This window comes from Diceros bicornis, chromosome 5, assembly GCF_020826845.1.
Source record: "Diceros bicornis minor isolate mBicDic1 chromosome 5, mDicBic1.mat.cur, whole genome shotgun sequence".
Lineage (NCBI taxonomy): Eukaryota > Metazoa > Chordata > Mammalia > Perissodactyla > Rhinocerotidae > Diceros > Diceros bicornis.
In genome coordinates this window covers 88451052-88463457 of record NC_080744.1, presented here as the reverse complement: position 1 = coordinate 88463457, position 12406 = coordinate 88451052, and the positions used below count along the sequence as shown (strand labels likewise).

Below are 12406 nucleotides of genomic sequence, written 5' to 3'. Positions count from 1 at the left end.
CTCTGAGGTCCTATTACCTGGCCCGTTGGTGCTTCTTTTTTAGCCTGGCCTTGTTATTTATGTCAGTGTTTATTTTTTGCAAAGCAACATGATTTATTCTCTGTGGCATAAAAATCTCAAGAAAATGCAATTTCAACATTCTCTGTCCTGATGTGAAAAGACGCTGAAGTGGCTGAAAAAGTGGTTAGTGGTTCCTCGCGGGAGCTGGGCTTCATTTACGCTGGAAATTCGGTTGGAGGCAGAGGAAGGAAGCAGGGAAGGGTATTGCTTACGGTGTCCATGCTTTCAGTCCAAAGTTTCACATTTGTTTTTCATGTGCAGTTCAATTTCTTTTCTCTTGCTACCTTTTCCCCTGTAAAGGTGGTCAATTTATAGAAAACTTACTCTCCCTCCATTTTATCTTAGCTTCACAAAAACGTATTAGTTCTTATTTGGAATCAAGAGATTCATCCTTCAATATTCAAGCAGGTCCGTGAGAGAGCTGTTCACACAGATTGTTCAAGCAACTGAGGGAGAATAGACAGCTTACACTCCAGTGCCATCTCTTCCCAGTGACCTATCAGCTACCAAGGGCCACCAGGGCTTTGAACTACATATGCATTTGGTCCATCTTGATCCAGATCTGAAAATCCAACTTGACCTCTTTCTCAGTCTCTGTGAAAGAGCTAGTCGTGCACCCAAGCATTTGGCTCAACCAGAATAGAAATAGGATCTTTCTGTGGCCTCGAATCAGAACCACTAGCACATTCACTCCACAAAGAGCTGCTTATTTTTTTTCCTTTTAGGCTTTGTTACTTCAGGAACTACTGCTATCGAACTGTTTCCATAACTCCGCAGAGAAACGTCTACAGTTAGTGCACAGGGCAGAGACTAGCTTTTGTTTTCCATAAGCACTTGAAAAAGGGTCTTACACTTCCTGAATTCTAGTGTTCCCAGGTATGAAATGCACAAATGTGTAGTTATTGGATCCCCACAGGAGGGCTTTTCAGATCTTTGTGAGTGTTTCAATGGGCAGTCTCACTTCTGTGTCCTCATTAGGGAATTATGGGTGAGATCAAGAAGGCAATTAAGCCTGAACACAAAGGCAGGGTGACAAATGCATGAGTTTGGTTGACAGGCAATATAGAGAACAGCCTCAGGGACTCAAATTTGACATGGCAGAAGCCACCAGCCTCCTTTGGAAAGAGGGCATTTTCCTATGAGGCTCCTCCACGTCACCTGTCACTGAGAACTTGGCCACAATCCACAGGTACAACTGGAACATCTTCCCAATGAGATGGACGTGGGAAGCCTCTGTCCTCAGGCTTCACACCTCCAGCTTAGCAACGAGCTCCTTTCTTATTACGCCAGATGCTTCACTCACCCCCATGCCTACTCTTCAGTTTCTTTGGGGAATTTTTCTGTATTGAGGCAACTGTATTTTCCTACTAAAATCAGTGCTTTATATAGGCAAAAAAAGAGCCCAAAGAAAATGGCCATTCCTTCAGTTGTTTCTAAAATAATCATTGCCTAGCTCTTCAAGTTTTTTGCAAATGATTAGGCATTACAATGCAATGCTAGAAAAGGATACATATGTCTTGAGCAGGACATTGAAGATAAGATTTTATTTAAATGGCAACTGTCCCTGTGAACGTGACCCTTGAAGGAGCATATCAGTCAATCATTTCTTCAGATGGTGTCAGCAGGTCAATCCCCAAAAAATCACCAAGGCAGCTACTGGGGAGGAGAGATACAGAACTCAGACCCATGCTGGGATGAGGACAGGACTTAACAAATAGTTGGCGGCCCTCACTCCAACTCGGTCCCGCCCTCTACTTCATGGCATCCTACCATTCTTGGGAATATGAGCGTTGGGGGAGATGGTTAGTGGTTCCTCCATTCATTCCTGACTTCAAACTGATGTATGTTAGGTTTAAAGCAAAGCCATGATTTTTAGTTAAAACAGACAGGACTCTGTGAGGTCCTCTGCACATAGTAGGCACTGCATAGCTCGGGGCAGTAGGAGAACAGGAGGGATGGGTGGAAAGAGCAGGTACCAAGTTTGCATCTCAGCTCAGCTGCTTATTAGCCTTGCCAGGTTGGCAAGTCAAGTCAGCACTCTGAACCTCGTCTTTATGTGGCTCTAAGATGGGGAGGTTTCAGCCTGCTTGGCAGAGACATCATGAGAATTCAGTGTACGTCCAGCCCAGCGGCAGTCCCTGGTGGGGCTCAAGAAGTAATGAGTTTCATTGAGAAGTCTTATCCTCAGCCATATAAATACAAAGTAGCTTCTGTTTACCAATATTTGCTATCACTCTGTTCTTTAGAAACCCTCTTTCCTGCTGGGTAGCTGCTACCTTAATGACTTCTCAGTCAATTCCTTAATTTTTGAGTCATTTTTACTTATGAAAACAGCTTTGCTTCACTCATTAAGACCGGTCCTGACCATTTGAGAACTTCAGGCACTTATTCCATTCGGGCCTTCCTCGACAAGGGCAGGCCAGACCTATGGCTCTGGGGGCCTGGAGGGAAGGAAAGCAGGGTCTGCTCTCTCCCACCGCCTTCCTCTTCCCTCCCTGAACTCGGCTCCAGACTGAGATGTGGAAGCTGAGAAAGAAGCGTGGTTTGCTTATCAGACTGCCCGTGGCTAAGCTTGCTCCCACCACTGGGCATCACTACTGACCGAGCCCCTTCTGGAAAGTACTGGTGTGGAGGCAGGCAGGCCCCAGTAAGCCCAGCCAATGGAAGGATTCCATCCCAAGGAGCTCCCCTGTGCTCTGTGGCTCCCTTTGAAGAAGCAGCTCTACCTTCTGGCAGATCCTCATTTGCCAGCCCTGGGCGTCATTCCCCTGCAGTAAGCACCTCTTTCCCCACAGTGGGTTAGTTCCCGAAAACCTACAGCCTTTAACTTCACCTTCCCTCCCAGCCTGCCTGAGGGAGGAGCAGGGCCATATCCCCGCCTCTCTGTAAAGGTTGCTTCCTAGGGCTATCCTTTCCTCCCTCCTCTACACCCTACTCCTCCCACACCTCTGCCCTGCCTGCTCTGATGGTGACAGGACAGGTCAGCAAGACCAGGCACCCAGTGTGCAGAATGTCAGCCTCCCCTTCTTAATATAACCCTGAACTGTACGAGCAATTGCTTTGGGGATCCCTTTTCCTCAATTTTGGAGCAGAAAAGCAGTCAATGCCTCTCTTCATAAACATCACTTCTCCTGCAAAATGGTGACCCACCCTCTTCTGCAGCCCTTTGTGTGTGAGGGCAGGGGGCGCACACGGGATATGGCGACAGAAGAAGAGTTGGCAGTGCCGGTTTTTCTGAAGAGAGAAAAACCCAAAAGATGTTTGGGCATCTTTTGGCATGGCACACCACCAAAATATGCTGCTATCATCAAAAGAGGAAGGCCAGCAACAGGTGGCACTGAGACAGGAGGCTCCCTCAGGAGAAGTCTCCCAATCCCTCATGAGGAACAGCCGTCTTGTGCCTGAGCCTTCAGCACCTCCTGGCCTTCAGGCAGTTAATTATTCATAGTAGGCTTCACACTTAATTAAAGAGTATGGATCCAGGGCCTGGTATGGAGCCCTGTACCCTATGAGGCCTTGTGGAGAGATCCAAGCAAACTCTGTACTCAATAGATTTACAGTCTAGATTGAGGAAAAGCAAGCTTCCATGTGATAAAAAGACCTTTATGCTACACTCTACACTCAGGTGCTCTTATCAAGAGACAGAGTCATGAGAGCAATGGGAATTCGGAGAAGAGAGGATCCCTAAGCAGCCAGATGAAGCATTCTCAAGGAGGTGGGGCGGGCAAAGGCCTCAAAGGCTCCGGGTTTGATTGTTTGCCCTGTCTGTGGGAAAGGGTTTCTGGAAGGAGGTAGGCAGTGGTTGCAGAAGTAAAATCTCTATGAACAGACACAAGGATAACGATAACAACGTACAAAGCACTGGGCTGAATTCTTTACAAGAAAGAATTACAAGGATACGATAACAACGTATAAAGCACTGGGCTGCTTCCTCATTTAAACCTTGCAAACACCCTGTGAAATAAGAATCATTTCATTCTAGCCTATTGGCCTGCATTGTTTGAATCTTGGTTCCTCTACCTGCCATCTAAATGACCATGCTTTCTTCCTCAAAAAGGTAAAGGTGATCATGCCCATTTTATAGGAAGATTGTAGAGATTCAGTGCGGTAATGTATATAAGGCACTTAGCACTGTGCCTGCCTAGAAAGTGTCCAAGGAGGATAAGGGCTCTTCCTCCACCTGAGTACATAGGAAACGTTTTCTCGTATGGCCAGGTCATCTGACGAGGATTAAATTTCTAACAGAGCTAACTTGCATGGGTAAATAATTATAACAGCAATTATCTCCCTGAGGACAACTATTTGCCTTCACCGTTTGCACCCACTGAAATTACATGCATAAGAAGCAGAGTCACCCATTGGCAGATAAACGTAATTAAATTGGAAGAATGATATCCAATGGCTGATTGGATTAATAAAAGAAATTTGTTCCCCAGAGGTATTTCAGAAATGCTTCTCTCCAAGCTGGATCATATTTTTTAAAAGCTTGTACTCTGAATTCAAATTATGTATTAATTCCTTTCCAAAAATCAGCATGCAACCAACCTTATAAACACCGTGTCCTTCTGAGAAGCTATGGCTATGATGGTTTCATAAAAGTACACACACAGACTTCTTGATCTTTGTATAAGAATAGATCTACAGAAGACGTAGTATTTTGTGGTCAAGTCAATTCAGCAAATATTTCAACAGAAAAATCTGTTACCTGGTTTGAGAATTTTATTTTAAATGGTGCCAAAGAATGTAATATAATATGTCACTTCACAAATTTAGATAATTTTTTGACCTTATACTCCCTAAATTATTTAATGGTCATATACAGATTTATCTCAAAATAGCTTTAAAAATTGAGTTTATAAACTCTGTATTTAATTCTCATGAATTCCACAACAAACTAGTAATGATTAGTGGGGTCCAAATTTATTGACCCTGAGTGATAAGGGATTTCTCCTTTTCCTTTCTGGAGATGTCCAATACTCTAATTGTTCTTATACTTCTGAACACAGGTCTAAGTTTTCATTTCTAAATTTTTGTCCACTGTTTATCACTCCTAAAGTCTCAAGATCTTTGGTATCTGTTAGTTACGTGAATTTATATACAGCTTTTCACTTATGAGTTTTGGTGGCAGTCCACTTTGGCGTACTTCTTAGGTGCTTGAAATACTTCTGTGAGGTAGAGATAAGAAAGGCACAAAACTTGACTTTACCACCTGAAAAATCCAGAAGAGGAAAGGTGTCTTTCTCAGTAGTGCTTACTTCACTCCTGCCACCAAGGAAAATAAAACCATCTGGTTATTGAGTTCCAAGCAGGTGGCCGGAGAGAGCCACAGCTTTTACTGGCCTGTAAGAGTATTTCAATCATTTTCACGTTTTCACTCACGAAAAAGAAATTTTCATACAAAGCTATTGCAGAAGCAAAAATGGGTACATTCCACATCTACTGCACACTTGAAAATGCCCTCAGAGTCTAGATCACGATTAGCTTTGAGAATTTCAAGCTGCATTGAAATGTACCCTTAAATCATAAACAAGTTCATTAATTATCTAACCTGATAAGACTAAAGCTGAAGTACAACCAAAGTGGCACTATGTTCACCTCTTTGGAAGGCCATTTAACGATCTCTAAATGTTTACCTGAAACTGAAACTCATGGTATTAGAAAGATTCTCGTATCGTCTTTCTTCTTTTTTTTAATATAAGGTCATCTTTTCTAGAGACTAGTGTGAAAGGATGGCTCATCTTGGTGATTAGACCATCAGTAGTTGTGCATATATATTAGTAATGGGGTGATTGGACACTTCTCTACCTTGTAGTCTCAGATTCATGGTCATCTCTTAACATGTAGAAATCTGCACATCCTTCTATCTGGGGCATACTGGGTGTAGAGACATAGTTGTGTTGCTTGAGTACTGATGAATATAAATTTCCTACCTGCTTAGCTTTCAAATTTCTAAAAAAGCAAAATGCAAAGTCATAGCTATGGAAAAGGCTGTACTCAGCCCAGTTCATTTACAAAGTTTTTATTATTTCATATTGATAATAATCACGACAACAATGATGATGAGGCTGTCTCATTCATGAGAGCAGCACACATAATCTATAAAAATGCCTAACAGGTGCTTGCTTCCGCAGCACATATACTAAAATTGGAACGATACAGAGAAGATTAGCATGGCCCTTGCGCAAGGATGACACGCAAATTCGTGCAGCGTTCCATATTTTTACGTTGATGGACAAACAAAAATGTACAACCCAAAATTTCACAATGTTATAAACTATTAAAACATCAATGAAAAAAAGATAAAATGAAAATACTGAAAGTAAACATCAGATAATATTTCTGTATATGTAGGCAGTAGAAGTCATGACATCCCAAGGTAAATGTAAATAAAACATAAACAGATTTGGTAAACTTAAAAAAAAATGCCTAACAGAAATGGGCATTAAAAAACAAAAGTGAAACCATCTTCAAAGACAAAGGTAATAACTTGAAAAATAGACAGTATTTACCATATTTCAAGATTGGATGACTAAATACTTGGAAAATGTGATTTCTCCCCAAATGATTTCAATGTAATCCCCAAGAAAATCTCAATAGGAGTTTCTATGGAAATTCACAAACTGATTACAAAATTCAAATGGAAGTGCTCAAGGATAGCCATGGTTATTCTGAAAATAAAAACAAAAGAGAACAATAAATGAGGAATAGTTCTTTCAAAAATCAACATGTTAATTAAGCTCTAGTACTTAAAAAGGTGTGGCATTCACTCAGGACCAGATGAATAGATCAAAGGCTCAGAATAGCATCCCTAAACAGACACTTATGAGGACTTAGAATATGTTAAACGAGAGCATTTCAAATTACTGGGAAAACACTGGACTATTCAACTAATGGTTTGGGGAGAAAAATTTAGAAATGAATTTGATTCATTGCATCTCACCAATGAAAAATATAAATCCTACATGCTTTACATGGCTAAAAGTGTTTAAAAACTATAAAGATTTAGGAAAAACAGGAGAATACATATATGGTTGGGGGATTTTCTAAAAAGATCCAAAATACAAAAATCCATAAATAAAAGGATTGATAGATTTGACCATTGCAAAATTAAAATATCTGTATAATCTAAAACAGTATATACAAAATCTAAAGAGAAGAGAATATTTGAAATATCTATAAATGACAAAGAATTACTGTCAGAATGTATAAATAATCCCTACATATCGACAAGAAAAAGGGAAACACCCAGAGCTGCCGCTTCACACAGCTCCAAGGGCTTCACTGCCATCATCGTCTGTAAACCCGACAGAAAACAGAGTGACTAACATGAATGAGAGGTTCACAGAAGAGGAATCACCTTACTAGTAATCAAGGAATTACTTACTAGTAATCAAGGAAATACCAATCTTTAAAAAATTAAGGACCATTTTTACCTATCGGGATGGTAAAAATTTCTTTGATAATCTCTCGTGTCAGGGCACAAGGTAACTGGTGTTCTCAAATGCTGCTGGAGTGTAAATTGGTGTAGTCATTCCAGTAGACAATTTGGCAATGTATATTAAAACTTTAAATATTCATATGGTGAGATCCAGAAATTACATTTCTCAACACCTACCCTAAATAAACGGGTGGGGTGAGGACAGAGGAAGGAGGTGCCATGGCTTGAGAGGATTTGGGTCTTCAGGGTCCTTGGTGATCAAGAATTGAGTTCCTGGCCACCCTCTCATCTTTTCCCCATCATGACCTACATAAAGAGCATGGTTGGACACTCAGCTTCAATTCCTTTTAGCTGACATCCCTGTTATAACCGCACTGTCTCCCTTGATTTAAATCCCACTTATCCTTCAACATTAAGCACAAATATTATAGAGAACCATGGTGCTCTCTAGGATTAGCTCATTAAGCTTGGCTTTTTGCCAATGGTTCAATATCTAGTTGACATAATAGTTCCCATGTGATGTCTTACACATCCCAGTTATCCCCCGAATGATCATATTAAAGCACCTTTCAAACCCAGATTGGCCCTCCACTGGGGTCTCACAGGCAGGAGCTGGGCTAGGGAAGGCTTAATGCCCCAGCAAGCTCAGTGGTCAGTCAGTGGAGCTCCCGCTGATCCACATTCCCCCCACTACTCCTTGACCAGGAGTGATAGTTTCCCACTAGATCCCACAACCCTTTGCTCTCACAGCACTTATACTCATTGTATTAATCATGTTTAGGTCCACATGTTATAATCCTCTATTGAGATATATTCCTTACAGACAATATCTATGTCTTGTTTAATGCTCTAGCCCTGACAGTGCTTAAGATAATACCTTACACACATAAAAGTACATTAAATACTTTTAATGCATTAAGTGAATTTCCTTTCCAGTAGCCTAAAAAGGTAGGTTACATTGCCAGGGGGAAGATCTCATGTCCAGAGCCATTCTAACCATACACATCTTCTATGACTGACCAAATCTCTCCTAAGATTACATGAGGAAGACCAGAACTGAAACTATCTTGTTAATCTCCATCTTCTTTTAGCCTAATCAAAATCAGCCATTCTGGACTGATAATGCTTTATGCCTAGATAGGACTTGAGAGTTCCCGAGGGTTTTCTATACTCAATTGGGATCTTTCTTGATTCTCCAGCAACCCAGAGAAATAACTGGAGCTCCAAGGGTTAAGCGACTTACCCACGTTACTTGACTGGTAAGTGACAGAGCTGGAATTAAGAGCTTAGTTTGCCTTCCTCCAAGAGTTGAGTATTTTTCCCTCCACCACACTTCTTCTATGTTTGCAGGGAAATCGAGAGTCAATTCCTGATCTGAGGTGTAGGTGGATATGGGACAGGATCGGTACCCAACCCCTGCCTGGGGATACCAAGATTTCATTTACAAGAAGGTTGAATTGCCTGGGTCCAGAGAGCCATATAAGATTTCATAGCCACCAGGGAAATGGTGGACATTGTATCAATTCTTGGGCCATCCTTCTAGGAGACAACTGTGATTTGACCATCTGGCTAGAGTGGAGCCCTTATGTCTAGGAGGACAGTGGCAGGCAGGGTCTGGGGGACATCTGGGGTTATCAGTCTTCTCTTAGCTCTGGAGTGAGGAATACATGCTCCTCAGCAGACTGGAACATTCAACATAGGCATATTCTGGCTGAGAAACCAACATCATCTCCTCTGGCAACAATCCAAAGCCCTCCTCCCCACTTTGCACAGTTCAGGAACATCCTGAACTTCAGGTTGGAACCCATTTCTGGCTGCAGTGGGTTCTCCTGCCTCTTGGTCCAGTTTCCTCCCTATCCTTTTCCAAGATCTACATTCTCCCAGGATACTCGGAGTATAACCTGAGTTATTTATGCATTCCTCTGAACCTATCCAGTGCAAAGTCTGCAGAATGAGCCACTGTTTCTAGAAGAACGAGGTCAACAGTCCTTTCTCCCATGACTCCGCTGAGGCCCATTTACAGGGATTAAGGTCAACTCACCTTGAACACTGAGAAACTGTGCTTCCCTCTCCTGCAGAGGTTCTGCTGGATGTTGGCCAGCATGGTGGAGCTGAGGTCACTTCACCTTAGGTTAGGCAGACCTAGTCTACTGTCCCCTGAACTTACTGTATGTCCAACTCTCCAGACCCTCAAGGCAGACCCCAAGGATTGCTCCGAAATGCACCCCTTCCTGGCATATGAAACCACAGCCTCATCTGAAAAAAGCCCAATTACCCACTAGAGTAAACCAGGTGCAGCCTGAGGCAGTTTTTAAAAATTAAGCAGGACAATTTCTCATTACGCCAGAAGGCAAGATCGAGTGACCTGCAGTGCAGGGAGCCACTGCTGTTTTTCCTCACTCGTACTGCTCTACCCTAACACTGCAGACTATCTCAGAAGGCAGCTGAGAAATACAAATAGCGGCTGTTATTTACTGAGGCCCAATTATGCGGCAGGCACTGTCCTAGGTGCTTTATATGTGTCCCCACAATCAGTTTTATAAGGTAGGTACAATTATTTCATTTTTCAGAAAAGGAAAGAGGTTCTCTAACTTCCTGCTAAGAATGGGTGGAGCTGGGGTCCCAGCCCCCGCCTCTGTGACTTCTTTCTCCTCTAGAGGACACTGGCCTCTCCTTTTCTAGTGTCAGTTGGAAGAATGACATCAGTTAACGGTTTTAATGGAATGGTGGACTATGGGGATGGATAAAACTCTTTAGGTTCTTCCTGGAAAACTTTCTATTCTAGTATGGCTGGGACAACCAGCCCTTGGGAGGGTCCGGTAACATTGTCCACACAAGCCATCGTGTTGCTGACCCTCTACGGGCTCTGTTGGGATAGGATGCCCTGTTAGTCCTGGGATGTCCGTGTCATGAAGTGATTCAGATTTCACAGAGATTATGACATATGAGACAGCTGCTGGAGGAGCAGGAAAAGCCCCTGGCTGACTGCGCACCCTGAGGCTTCTCGAGACAGGCTTGTTTACACTTAGTATCAAGGTCAGAAATGGTGGTGGTGAGAGCGGTGTGGAGACCAGAAGTGTCAGCAAAAACACACCACTAATTGAAACTGGCCACACCCAGGGAAATGCCATTCTCCAGACTCAGGCTGCTTGGGGGTGTGTGTGTGTGCGCGTGTGTGTGTGCGCGCGCGCGCGCGCATGTCAGAGGAGAAAAACGTGGTCAGTAGTAATTGTCTTAGCAGGAGTAGTGGCAAAAGCAAAGTGTTGATCAATAGAACTTCCAGCAATGATGGAAATGCTCTATACTGCACTGTTCAATATGGCAGCCGTCAGCCACATATGGCTTTTGAGCACTCAAAATGTGGCTAGTGCAACTGAGGAACTAAATTTTTAATTTAATTTGATTTTAGTTAACTTAAAATCTAAATGGTCACTTACATCTAGTGGCTACTATCCTGAACATTGCAGGCCTAGAACATCACACTATGCCCCACTGGAAGATGAAGAGGCTGGGAAGTGTAACCTTATCCTGCAGAGTTTCCAAGTTAAAGGGCTGGGGAGTATCCCTGGGCAAGTATTAGTTTGAATTCCTCGGGAAATTGCAGCCACCACCCCTTTTTCTTCTGTAAGAGAAAAACATCTGCTGCAAGGTATAGAGACTGAAGTAAGGTCAGGGTTATATCCCCCATGTCCCTGTCACTGGAACTCTCCAGAGCTAGCTCTATCTTAGCCACTTCCACTCTCCTCTTCGGAGGAATTTCAGCTGCTGTCTACCATTGCTGCAGGCCCCAGGAAACTTGTGAGACTGTTTCAGGATATTTCGGCCTAAAGCAATGCCAGGCAGCCATTTCTAATTTATTCCTCCCCATGCCATGCTGGCCTCAAGGGGATTCTACAAAGCCTGCCAGCTCCCCAGGCTCCAGTCTAGCTGTAAGACATGACTACTCTTGAATCATCCTTTAACCTACCTGGGGGTTCTGTCATTAATCACCCCACCCTGGAATGACTGACAGGAACTCAAGGCACCTTCTCAGAACCCACATCAGAGTTTACCTCTGTGTCTCACCCACTCTCCTCTCTCTCTTCCGTCTTAGGGGATTTTTATTAGTGGGGAAAGGGAGAAGAGACATTGCTTCTGACCAGTCACCACCCTTCAATGCCTTGGATTTTGATACCTAAAGATCCAAGCATTTCCAAACTCTTCTCTCTGCTTTTCTGCTCTACCAACACTTTGTTGAGGCAATAGATGCCTCAAAGCCTAGTTAAATGGGAAAGGACTAAAAGGTTTAAAAAATGGGAGTGGGGGGAGTGGATAACTAAAAACGTGTTGTATTGTTAATCCTGCAAAATATTTTTATGCTACCACAAGCATGGAGATTGACCCCCAAGTTCAGAGGGAATCTGCAGCAAGATTTAGAGAGCTTCCTTTTCCCATTCCAACCTCCAGATATCTCATAGCTGAAAAGATATCCATCCACCTTTTCTCGAAAGGTAAAAAAATTAGTGTTGAGAGTCCCTTTCATTATTTGCCCATGCCAAGAGTCTGGCCTTGCATTTGATTTGATTTGAGCCTGGCCACGTTATTTTCTTTAAGGACCTCCCCAGGGTTGCAGTTAGCTAGTACTCACAAAATCCAACGTGAATGCTGATGTGGTGGAGTTCATGGCCAACCAGTGATCGCCAATTCCCTCTGCCCAGTTTTCCTCCTTGCTTCCATCTCCCCAAGATCAAAAGTAGCCATGCTGAGTGTCTGCACTTCAGAGGATGAGGCAAACTGATATCCCCCTCCTTTCCCATGCCAGGGTAAAATAAGCTCCCTCTGCTTCCAAGGATCATTTCTGTTTCTAAAGGTAGCCCCATCTTATGGAAGTTGAAAGGCACCTTCCTGTGGCTGAAGACTCTGTGTGAA

The 12406-nt window shown here is 43.0% G+C and overlaps 1 non-coding gene across 1 annotated transcript; it reads left to right on the top strand.

Annotated features, from left to right (window-relative positions):
• The first annotated feature begins 6175 nt into the window (after positions 1–6175).
• On the top strand, positions 6176–6282 carry LOC131406686 (U6 spliceosomal RNA). Its single transcript, XR_009220312.1, has one exon. It is a non-coding gene; the product is annotated as a U6 spliceosomal RNA (small nuclear RNA).
• The last annotated feature ends 6124 nt before the right edge of the window (positions 6283–12406 follow it).